The 12,212-nt window shown below is 44.5% G+C and overlaps 1 long non-coding RNA gene and 6 other non-coding genes across 7 annotated transcripts in view; 2 read left to right on the top strand and 5 right to left on the bottom strand.

The window, feature by feature from the left end:
- Window positions 1–11,717, top strand: part of LOC144141941 (uncharacterized) — a 138,314-nt gene extending 126,597 nt beyond the window's left edge. The window contains exon 3 of the long non-coding RNA XR_013316764.1: window positions 11,429–11,717. This is a non-coding gene — a long non-coding RNA (uncharacterized LOC144141941). The remainder of the gene's footprint in view (window positions 1–11,428) is intronic.
- Window positions 175–246, bottom strand: Trnas-uga (transfer RNA serine (anticodon UGA)). The gene has a single exon. It is a non-coding gene; the product is annotated as a tRNA-Ser (tRNA).
- On the bottom strand, window positions 656–727 carry Trnas-uga (transfer RNA serine (anticodon UGA)). Its single transcript has one exon. It is a non-coding gene; the product is annotated as a tRNA-Ser (tRNA).
- Window positions 1,137–1,208, bottom strand: Trnas-uga (transfer RNA serine (anticodon UGA)). Its single transcript has one exon. It is a non-coding gene; the product is annotated as a tRNA-Ser (tRNA).
- On the bottom strand, window positions 1,618–1,689 carry Trnas-uga (transfer RNA serine (anticodon UGA)). Its single transcript has one exon. It is a non-coding gene; the product is annotated as a tRNA-Ser (tRNA).
- Window positions 2,099–2,170, bottom strand: Trnas-uga (transfer RNA serine (anticodon UGA)). Its single transcript has one exon. It is a non-coding gene; the product is annotated as a tRNA-Ser (tRNA).
- Trnas-uga (transfer RNA serine (anticodon UGA)) lies at window positions 2,664–2,735 on the top strand. The gene has a single exon. It is a non-coding gene; the product is annotated as a tRNA-Ser (tRNA).
- Window positions 11,718–12,212: the final 495 nt, after the last annotated feature.

The raw sequence follows: 12,212 nt of genomic DNA, 5'->3' as shown, positions 1-12,212 counted from the left end.
AGAATAATATAGTAAGGAAATGAGGGGCTCGTTGAGGAAATACAGAAAGATAGGTCAGAAGTCTACAACGCCAAAGGGGGCATAGGGGTGTGGTTAGGCTCTTTTCTTTTTCACTACGGTTAATGAAGTAAACAATTTTTTAATATACAGAAGAAAGAAAGAAAGAAAAACACGCGCCCAGAGTGGGGACCGAACCCACGCCTTTCGATTTCATGTCGAATGCCTTACCAATTCGGCTATCTGGGCGACTATGTTCTCCTTCACTTTCTGGGCTATTTATATTTACTAGAAGTATATCTGACGCTTGAGGGTGGTAGCCAGCGCCACTCTGACTGCACGGGGAAAAGGGGACCTTCTTTTCTACCCCCGGGGCGTGACTTGAACGTCTACAGCCTGTCATGAGCGGGTAACTGGCGGGAATCCCTCTTATGCTACCTAGGCATCAAGGCTGCCAGAACCGAGACCCTCGCTAGGCTTTCGCAGAATAATATAGTAAGGAAATGAGGGGCTCGTTGAGGAAATACAGAAAGATAGGTCAGCAGTCTACAACGCCAAAGGGGGCATAGGGGTGTGGTTAGGCTCTTTTCTTTTTCACTACGGTTAATGAAGTAAACAATTTTTTAATATACAGAAGAAAGAAAGAAAGAAAAACACGCGCCCAGAGTGGGGACCGAACCCACGCCTTTCGATTTCATGTCGAATGCTTTACCAATTCGGCTATCTGGGCGACTGTGTTCTCCTTCACTTTCTGGGCTATTTATATTTACTAGAAGTATATCTGACGCTTGAGGGTGGTAGCCAGCGCCACTCTGACTGCACGGGGAGAAGGGGACCTTCTTTTCTACCCCCGGGGCGTGACGTGAACGTCTACAGCCTGTCATGAGCGGGTAACTGGCGGGAATCCCTCTTATGCTACCTAGGCATCAAGGCTGCCAGAACCGAGACCCTCGCTAGGCTTTCGCAGAATAATATAGTAAGGAAATGAGGGGCTCGTTGAGGAAATACAGAAAGATAGGTCAGCAGTCTACAACGCCAAAGGGGGCATAGGGGTGTGGTTAGGCTCTTTTCTTTTTCACTACGGTTAATGAAGTAAACAATTTTTTAATATACAGAAGAAAGAAAGAAAGAAAAACACGCGCCCAGAGTGGGGACCGAACCCACGCCTTTCGATTTCATGTCGAATGCCTTACCAATTCGGCTATCTGGGCGACTGTGTTCTCCTTCACTTTCTGGGCTATTTATATTTACTAGAAGTATATCTGACGCTTGAGGGTGGTAGCCAGCGCCACTCTGACTGCACGGAGAGAAGGGGACCTTCTTTTCTACCCCCGGGGCGTGACTTGAACGTCTACAGCCTGTCATGAGCGGGTAACTGGCGGGAATCCCTCTTATGCTACCTAGGCATCAAGGCTGCCAGAACCGAGACCCTCGCTAGGCTTTCGCAGAATAATATAGTAAGGAAATGAGGGGCTCGTTGAGGAAATACAGAAAGATAGGTCAGCAGTCTACAACGCCAAAGGGGGCATAGGGGTGTGGTTGGGCTCTTTTCTTTTTCACTACGGTTAATGAAGTAAACAATTTTTTAATATACAGAAGAAAGAAAGAAAGAAAAACACGCGCCCAGAGTGGGGACCGAACCTACGCCTTTCGATTTCATGTCGAATGCCTTACCAATTCGGCTATCTGGGCGACTGTGTTCTCCTTCACTTTCTGGGCTATTTATATTTACTAGAAGTATATCTGACGCTTGAGGGTGGTAGCCAGCGCCACTCTGACTGCACGGGGAGAAGGGGACCTTCTTTTCTACCCCCGGGGCGTGACTTGAACGTCTACAGCCTGTCATGAGCGGGTAACTGGCGGGAATCCCTCTTATGCTACCTAGGCATCAAGGCTGCCAGAACCGAGACCCTCGCTAGGCTTTCGCAGAATAATATAGTAAGGAAATGAGGGGCTCGTTGAGGAAATACAGAAAGATAGGTCAGTAGTCTACAACGCCAAAGGGCGCATAGGGGTGTGGTTAGGCTCTTTTCTTTTTCACTACGGTTAATGAAGTAAACAATTTTTTAATATACAGAAGAAAGAAAGAAAGAAAAACACGCGCCCAGAGTGGGGACCGAACCCACGCCTTTCGATTTCATGTCGAATGCCTTACCAATTCGGCTATCTGGGCGACTGGGTTCTCCTTCACTTTCTGGGCTATTTATATTTACTAGATTTCGAAAGGCATGGGTTCGGTCCCCACTCTGGGCGCGTGTTTTTCTTTCTTTCTTTCTTCTGTATATATATTAAAAAATTGTTTACTTCATTAACCGTAGTGAAAAAGAAAAGAGCCTAACCACACCCCTATGCCCCCTTTGGCGTTGTAGACTGCTGACCTATCTTTCTGTATTTCCTCAACGAGCCCCTCATTTCCTTACTATATTATTCTGCGAAAGCCTAGCGAGGGTCTCGGTTCTGGCAGCCTTGATGCCTAGGTAGCATAAGAGGGATTCCCGCCAGTTACCCGCTCATGACAGGCTGTAGACGTTCAAGTCACGCCCCGGCGGTAGAAAAGAAGGTCCCCTTCTCCCCGTGCAGTCAGAGTGGCGCTGGCTACCACCCTCAAGCGTCAGATATACTTCTAGTAAATATAAATAGCCCAGAAAGTGAAGGAGAACACAGTCGCCCAGATAGCCGAATTGGTAAGGCATTCGACATGAAATCGAAAGGCGTGGGTTCGGTCCCCACTCTGGGCGCGTGTTTTTCTTTCTTTCTTTCTTCTGTATATTAAAAATTGTTTACTTCATTAACCGTAGTGAAAAAGAAAAGAGCCTAACCACACCCCTATGCCCCCTTTGGCGTTGTAGACTGCTGACCTATCTTTCTGTATATATATATATATATATATATATATATATATATATGTATATATATATATATATATATATATATATATATATATATATATTTATATATATATATATATATATATATATATATATATTTATATTTAGATATATATATATATATATCTACATATATATATATATATATATATATATATATTGTTACGTGCGAGGAATAAGGCCGTGAGGGCATTTGTTCAAAACAAAGAAAACTACAGTGGTGTTGTGGCCGGCGACACTAACATGAAGCCATCCTGGCAAACTCTTTTCCCCATAAACCTCAGGTTTGCCTCCCCTGGATAGATGACATCTTCATGGTTTGAAAACACCATCGCGCGACTTTAGAAACGTTTACATCAAATCTCAATTCTTCAAACCCGATTAATAAATTCTCCTGCCAGCACTCTGAAGAAGAAGTGAACTTCCTTGATACTTCCATCGTACAGGACTACGGTAAACTTAACACCGTGCTTTTGAGAAAACTAACAGACAGGCAGCAGTATCTAGATTTTAAAAGTCATCATCCGAGACACTGCAAACAAGGAACCTTTATAAGACAAGCCAACCAACGTAGAAGAGTATGCGGTGATGACAGTGACTGCGCAAAGCATCTATACGAAGTCAAGTCCATGCTTTTGAACAACAGCCACCCCAAAAGCTCGGTCGATCAGTCGTACCAACGTGCGTCTAATCTCAAAAGGGGTGACGTGCTCATCAAACAGCGACAAAACGAAAAGGCCAGGCCGCCTGCCCTAATATATAAATTTTCAAACGCCCTCCCAAACACAAACAATATACTGCGAAAGCACCACCCCATTTAAGCCAGTAACGACCAACTTAAAAACACGTTCCCGGAAGCAGCAAGGGTTACATACCGGAGAAATAGGAATCTAATATATATTTTAGTGTATGACACAACAGGGCTTTCAACGTAACCAGTCATCGCCAGCTGCTCCGGTCCCAGATGCAAGCCTTGCAGGCACCTGCAGACAGACTGCATTGTAAAGCACAGCCAGTAATTATGTTCACAAGATTAATTACGTCCAGAACTCATGACGTATTCTGTTCGGCGACTTCAACCTCCCCGATTTTGATTGGTTGTCCATGCGTTACACATCCCCTGGTTCAAGCGCACTGACAGACTTTATGTTAAACTTTAATCTTCATCAAGTGGTACGTTATCCAACACGCACTCAGGGTACCGCGCACAAGATTCTCGACCTAATACTTTTAAGTGTCTGTTTCCTCTTCTGGAAAGCCAAACAGTCGTAATCGATGGCTTCTCCGACCATGATATACTCAAATGTACGTTACCACTTGGCACTGCTGTTCAAAAAATACATACTCAACGAGAAGTCGTCAATTTCAGTAGGGCGGACGACGCTAGCGTGACAACCTACCTGGCCAACGAATTCCAAAGATTCTCTCAAATGGCTTCTGATGCAATAAATATTGTAAACGATCCTTGGCTTCGGTTTAAATCCATCATTGTAAACGGCATAGAAAATTACATTCCCCTGAAAACTCTAAAAACACGAAAACACAACCCGTGGATTACCCGAGATGTAATTCACGCTAAGCGTAAAGTAAAAAGGCTACGGCGTACCCTCAAAACAATGGGTGACAGCCCTTTGGTAAATAGTAGACTAAAAATTGCCACAAAAGACTTCAAAACGCAAGTCAATAACGCAAAACAACCCTACTTCAACGAAACACTGCCACAATTTATTACAAACAACCCGCAGCGGTTTTAGAAATATTTCCGCACACCGCCAACCACAGCTCCAGTGGTATTGTCGGAAGAAAAAACAGCAAAGGCTAACTAGTTCAACGACTACTTTCACTCCGTGTTTATATCCGATAACGGCGCGCTCCGGACACTAAGTTCTACCGCGGATCCACCTATCGATCCCCTTAGCAAAGCGGACGCTGGTATTTTTAAGCTTCTACTCAACCTTGACCACAAAAAAGCAAATGGCCCCGACAATATCCCGAACGAATTTATGAAACGATATGCGGAGTTGTGTAGCCATTACCTTGGAATTGTGTTCATAAAATCTTTTGACACTGTGCAGTTACCAGATGACTGCAAAATAGCCAAAGTTGTACCAATGCACAAATCCGGCGATGACACAACGCGTAGTTACCGACCAATTTCCCTGATTAGCACATGTTGCAAAATCATGGAACGCATCATACTGAACACTTAAGCACCTTTCTAGAAAACAATAACATTCTTGCGCCTCACCAGCACGGCTTCCGAAGGAGCCTATCAACCATCACCCAGTTAGCCGAGGTAGTACATGATCTCGCGCTAACGATCAACAACCGTGGTCAAACAGACATAATTCTTTTAGACTTCACAAAAGCACTCGACTGTGTATCCCACGCCAAGTTAATTTTGAAACTGAGGGCCATTATTGGGGAAGGACCTATTACAGCATGGATCACAAGCTTTCTGTCCCAGCGATTGCAATACACTGTTGGCGACCAAGCACCATCCGCTACAGTTACCGTCACCTCAGGCGTCCCCCAGGAATCAGTGTTAGGACCTCTGTTACTCCTCATTTTCATTAACGATATCACCTGCAACGTAGACTCTCACATTAAACTTTTTGCAGACGACTGCATCATATAAAAAGAAATTAAGGGCCGGAAAGACCACTGAACTCTGAATAGTTCACTCCCAAAAATTCCCGAATGGTGTAACACGTGGCAAATGTTCATCAACAAAAAAATCAGTGTGTATGACTATTACAGCAAAAAAGAATCCTTCTAATTTCTCCTACGTTTTGAAGGAACCGGCCTTACCAAAGTTAACCAGCACAAATGATTAGGTGTCACTCTAACATCAACCCTTCAGTGGTATATACACATCGACATCAACTCTTCAACTGCTCTGCGCAAGTTATTTTTTCCTTAGACGCCTCTTGCGACTCGCACCAAGGCGTGCCAAGCCGCTGGCCTACACCACATTCGTAAGCCCCATTCTCGAGTATGCCAATGTTGTTTGGTTTCTGCACACAATTTCCATCAGAAATAAAATAGAAAGGGTACAAAGAAAAGCCATCAGGTTCATCTAAAACAGCTACACCCGTAACGACTCGCCCACAAACTTGCTACTTCTTGAGGGTCTTTCAACACTACCGGACAGAGCATAAGTAGCGCGCTTGAAATTCCTACACCAGGTACTACACCATCGGCTGAAAATAAATGCTTCCAAATATATATCACTCTCGAATTCACGCCTCTCACGCCGCAAACACTCGTACACACTAAAAGAGTACTCTTTCTATAACGATACATTTCAATACTCGCTTTTTGCGCTTGCAGTGAAAGAATGGAACGAACTGGACCCAACTATATCAAATGCAGTATGCTTTTCAACTTTCTGCAAATTACTGGATAATGACTCAACCGATCACAATGGCGAAATTTAAACATGTTTAGACCGGTTTATATCTGTACTCATTTCCATAGCCACATGCTTTAAGAACAAAGTGCGTTCCTTTCAAAGTGACATTCCTGTCAATGCCACTTTTGTTTGGTTTTTTTTTCTTTTTGTCAAGCACTTCTGTTGTCCATGCAATGAACTCACTTTGCGGTTTTCTCTACATGTCCTTTGGTTATGGTTGCACCCCAACCCAACAAATAGCGCAGGGAATAGAAACCCGACGTTTGGAGGCCGGCCTCGAGGCCTCGTGGATGTCGGCGCCCCCACTCTAGCGCCGTCTTGCATTCTTTCAGCGCGGTTGACCTCTCTCGGGGATCTTCACTGAGGAACGTAGCCCTTCTGCCTACACGGACGGGCGCCTGTCGGCAGGGCTAAGCCCTATGATTCAGGCCCGGTGGGGCAACAAAGGGAGGGGCTGCTTCCCCCAGTTCGTTCCGCTTTCGAGCACGGCCGTTCCGGCAAGGGCAACTTTCTGGTATCCCGTCCCGCATTGTTCGGCGATGGCGCTGCGTCCTTTCTTCTGTCCGCCGAATTCGTTTCTGCGTTCCGGGCGCTCTCTCCCTTGTCGCGCCGTCTTTGGGGGCGGGGATTGGGTAGCCCATCGTCGTTGGTGGTTATGGACGATTTGCAGCCCTCTTTTCTGAATCAGCCGTCTGGCGCCTCACTTGCTCATGGCACACAGGGCACCGGCTTCAGCGTTCCAGGGCTCTGACGGTCGATGCCCTCTCGCAGTTAGCCGCCCTCTTTTGGTTACGGCGGCGGACACAGAAAAGATAAACATTTAGAGTGGTTCTCTTTTTCTTCTTTCTTTTTGTTGGGTCCGCCATTATCCGATTCTGCTCTCTTTGCGTGCATATTCCGGGAAACAAACAGTCGCTTCTCTGGGAATAGGGAGGACACAGCTGAGGCCTTTCGGTCCGAGCCGAACTAAACTGAGGGTGGCGACCGGTGTGCGTCGTCTTCCTGTGAGCGGAGAGCTCCTGCTTCTAGTGGTCACTTGGACATCAAAGAAAAAGGAAGGGGGGAAGGGAGCCGTCGCGTTCGCTTTGAAGCGTGAACTGGATGTCGGGGTGGAGGGAATTTGTTGCTTTTCCGAAACTAAACTGCGGTGGTCTACACTACGCAAAGACTTTGAATGTCGATGTCTTTACATTGTTTACATGTCTGTACGTCTGTATTGTTGTCTGTATTCTTGCGTCTACACCACTGTTGTGTCTATACCGTTGTTTTGACCTTCCCCTTATGTAACACCCCCTAAGGGCTCCCCGGGGAAACCTCAACGATGGCGATGCTGAACAACTCAACGGTTCTGCACGTGAAGTGAAAGTGTGGCTCCCTTTTATTGTACAGTTTATTGTTGTTTTTGCTTGTTGGCCAATGTTAGGCCCATCGCTGTTGTTCCTGCTGAAATTGTATGAATGCCCACCTGCTATGGTCTCGCCCGAGACTGGCAGTATTGAAAATAAAATAAAAAAAATTCAAGTTTTACTTGGACTTCATCTAACATTGTGTATATATTAGAATGCTCAACGTGTCACAAACAGTATATAGGCTAAACGAGTCAACCTATGGGCCTGCGCCTTAACGGTCACCGGGCAGATACGTTTAGCAAATCCTGCGTAGCTGTAGCGCATCATTTCAATCCACCAGGCCATAATTTTGATGACCTTAAGTTGTATATACTTCGGGCAAACTTCAGTGTCCGAGAAACATAAAATACCGAGAATCCTATTTAATACACAAATTCAACCCCATGGAACCTTCTGGAATTAATCCGCCTGGGGGCAACCTAGAATGCTTGCGATACTCAAAGGGAGAACATCATTAGAGACTGTCTTGCTCTTACCTAATGGTAAGTATAGGACCACTCCCTGTGCTCTTTGTGTGGCCGCCTAATTCCTTTTGTTTTCATTCCTTAGCCTCCAGTTTATTACTCGCAGGCATCCCTCCAAACGTTTACTGGAAGTCCATTTTATTTTTATTTTTCTATCTTTTTTGCTCCCCTTTGTCTGGTGCCTTGTACGTCCCCCTAGCTTTATATTTTTGTTTTTAAATTTCAGGAAGGCGTGTTCCAGGAATGTTGTTCTTGGCGACACTTGCCGATGATGATGATGATGATTTCTATTGGTTTCCCCTTTGTATCGGGGTGATGACATGTCATCTTACCAAAAAAGACTAATATACCTATGTTTTACACTTTTGGTTCAATACTAGCGCTGCTTAGGGCAGGCACAAAAAGCTGATTAGGCACAAAATACTTTTTTTTTCCTGTTACACGTGGTAACTGTCCTAGGCAATATTCCCCTCTCTGCTTTTCGTCCACCAGCATTCTAATCTTCTTTTCGTCCCCTCGACAGCCTTGAAGTTAACTTCCTCTGTGATACCTTTAAATCCTAGGGCTTCTGACAGCCCAATATTCCCTTCATGTAGATTTGGATGGATACCCTCACATTCTAGCACGATGTGCCGCATAGTTTCTGTTTCTTTTCCGCAGACCACGCATACCCCATCATTTTGTGAATACTTCCCCACAAAACTCTTAGTTCGCAGGCAACCTGCTCTAGCCTCAAAAAGCGAAGCACTGCCCTGGGAATTATCGTAGAAATTTTCCTTTCTGATGTTCATCTTCTCAGCCCTGTACATCTCTAACGACGTTTTGGCTTCCATTTTTTCCCTCCATTTATTCGTTTCAATCTGCCTTGCCTCTTTTTTGGTTACCTTGGCTGTTTTGGATTCCCCACTGTTCTTTCCGTATTTCATCGTTAGCCTTCTAGTCTTTCTTAACCACTGCGTGTCCACGCTTTTCAAGTATAGGTACCTAAAAACCTTAGCTGCCCACCTTCGTTGATCCATTGCCCTCAACCTCATCTCAAAGCATATTTTACTCTGAGCTTCTCTAACTTCAAACGACGCCCAGCCCATATCTCCCTGAACTGCTTCGTTAGTTGTTTTTCCATCAGTTGTGGGGTTGTTGCTTTTCGTGTGTGTGTGTGGTTTTTCCTTTTTCTTCTTTCCTTTTTCTTGACATAGTTTTTTTTCTTTCTTATCAACTTTTTTTTACCTCAGGCTCACAGATAGCTTATGATAAGCACTCCTCGCATGACCTGTTTTGCTTCCGGCATTTCTAAGAACATATCCCTAGGCCGCGCTCTGGGGCAACAAACCGCTCTCATCCTTTCTCTCCAAGAATTTCCCGGAATATCAACCCCCGGCTCAATTCCCTCTCACCGACTTCGCAGCTCGAACTATAAAACCTTCGTTCCCCATCAATATCTCTGCCTGATCATATCATCATCATTATCACCAGCCTATCTACGCCCACTGCACCGCAAAGGCCTCTCCAAATAATCTCCAATTACCACGGTCCTGTGCTAACTTCGACAACTTTATAAAAGCAAACTTGTGGATTTCATCTACCCATCTAACTTTCTGGCGCCCCCTGCAATGCTTGCCTTCTATAGGGATCCACTCTGTTACCCTTTATGACGAACGGTTATCTTTCCTTTGCATTACATGCCCTGCCCACGTCCATTTCTTCTTCTGAATTTTTATTAAAATATCCTTAATAAGCGTTTCTTCTGTTGAGCGACTCCGCTCTCCTCTTGTCACTTAATGTAACACCTATCATCTTTCGATCCGTTCCCGCTGAGTCGTTCTCAATTTAAGTTGAACCCTCTTAAAGAGCCTCCAAGTTTCTACCCCGTAGGTGAGTACCGGTAAGATGCAGCTCTCATACACTTTCTTCTTCAGGGGCAATGGTAGGCTGCCATTCATTCTCTGAGAATGTCTGCCGTATGCACTTTATTCCATTGTTATCATTTTAATTATCTCTTCCTCATGATTGGGATCCGGGGTCACAACTTGGCCTAAGTAGCTATATTGGCTTACCACTTTTACTGCCTCGCCACCTATCTGAAACCGCTGTGCTGTCCCGAGGTTATTGATCAGTACATTGGTTTTCTGCATAATATTTTCATGCCCACGATTCTGCTCTGTTTGTACAGGGCAGAAAGCATGCTTTGCAATTTGTCCCCGAGTTACTTAGCAAAGCAACGTCATCCGCAAATCTGAGATTACAGACGTATTCTCCATTAACTCTTTTCCCCCCCTGTTGCCAATCCAACGTTCTGAATACTTCTTGTAAAAATGCTGTGAATACCATTAGAGAAATTGTGTCTCCTGGTCTGACGCAATTCTTTACCATTAGACTAGGAGACCTTAGTATAATAAAAAATAATCACCCACTTTGGCACCAATTTCGCTCACTCGAGAGGTAAGAACCATCTACACAAACAGAAAACTATACCACGCACGAGAAATTCTCAAATATTGGTTGAGATAAGTTTTTCCTCGCGATAAAACCTCTATGCCAAGATGGCGAGGGATACCAGAACTTCTTAGGATTTTTGCCGAAATGAGAGCAGGTGACTACAGGTTAGCATTGCTCTCTAGATTCAATATCCGTAAGTTTGGAGTGATATTGCAAGTATGGGGCATGCACGCAAAATTAACCGAAACTTTAACACCATCCTCACTGCAAATTTAGGCCTTCGGTAAACTGGACTTTGGTATAGTGAGGGCTGCGTGTGTTGTCAAAGTAGGGGGGGGCCTAACGATAAAGTACGTGTATAACGCATAAAGGGTTGCGTATATATATGTGGAAAACGTACGCCAGTTTCAGCAAACGTGAGCTAAATCATAATTGCAAATATATATTTGCTTTACAGCGTTCACAGTGCTCTTTTGTTGCAACTGCAATTGCCCTAGATATTTCTGCTGTAAGATTCGGTACCTAAAAAAGGCACTGCATATTTATATGCACAACCTCCCTATTGTGTTGAAAGTTATAGCGGTTGCAATTTTCCATCCGCCGAAATGTGGGTTTTAGCGCAGAACCAAAAGCAATAGCTGGAACACAATCTTCTATTCGAATTCTCCTGAAACACGTGCGCGACTAAGCAAGAAAAAGATATTGCGCCCACAAACATTTGTTTTCTGTGAGAATTTTCAAAAACATGTAGCCATTGTGTTGATAATACGCTGGATAGATCTACTCACTCAGGAGCCTACTTAATTGTCTTTGTTTCAGAAAAGGCCTTTCCAGGTTGTTCAGAAGACGAGAGGGTCCAGGGTCAGACGGATCAAGAGTGACAGCGAAACTTCAATATGTGGACGACAGCAACCGCAGGGCCACCATCCCTGATAGGCGTGGCCTATAAAACCTGTTGCAACAAAGCTATAGCAGAGGTGTTGCTCTCTATTCAATTATTAAAACTTACTAAGCACTGAGAAGAACAAGTCGAAAATGATAACACATTCGGTTAATACACGGGTAGGCATATACAAGGTGTTCTAACTATCACGTGCAAAGATAAAAAAAAGCAATGACGTTTTTTGAAAAAAACCTACTGAATGATCATTTCGGGACCATTGAGCAGCGCCCAGTACTTTTTCGTTATTTATGTTTCATTTTTAGGTAATTACATCTAACTCGAGAAGTAATGTCCTGATAATTAAACTGTCAACGAGGCACTTGGGGGTGCACACGAGAGGCATCGGAGTACGGTAGTTTCAGCGACAAACTAATTGCGTGCTCATTTATTCTGACTAATAAAGAAACCCGGTGCATTGTGAAACGAATTTCGTGGAGGAGCTCAGACCCTGTTAATGGACCAGTGCCCTGATATAAACACATTGAAAGCCCCTGTTTCACGGGTCACGCGCTAAAAGAGACACTCGAATTACCTGACTCGTATCCATAGATGCAGTAACAGCAGGATTTGTGGTGCGTTTGCAGCAAATAACGCACACACTAGGTGGCGATTCATTCTTTATTTTGTTTATTTCGTTCTGGCTAACTCCGAGGGCGCCTG

The sequence above is a fragment of the Haemaphysalis longicornis genome, unplaced genomic scaffold (assembly GCF_048455015.1).
Source record: "Haemaphysalis longicornis isolate Haplotype H1 unplaced genomic scaffold, Haemaphysalis longicornis Haplotype H1 scaffold_6, whole genome shotgun sequence".
Classification (NCBI taxonomy): domain Eukaryota; kingdom Metazoa; phylum Arthropoda; class Arachnida; order Ixodida; family Ixodidae; genus Haemaphysalis; species Haemaphysalis longicornis.
This window is presented reverse-complemented; position numbering and strand designations above follow the sequence as displayed.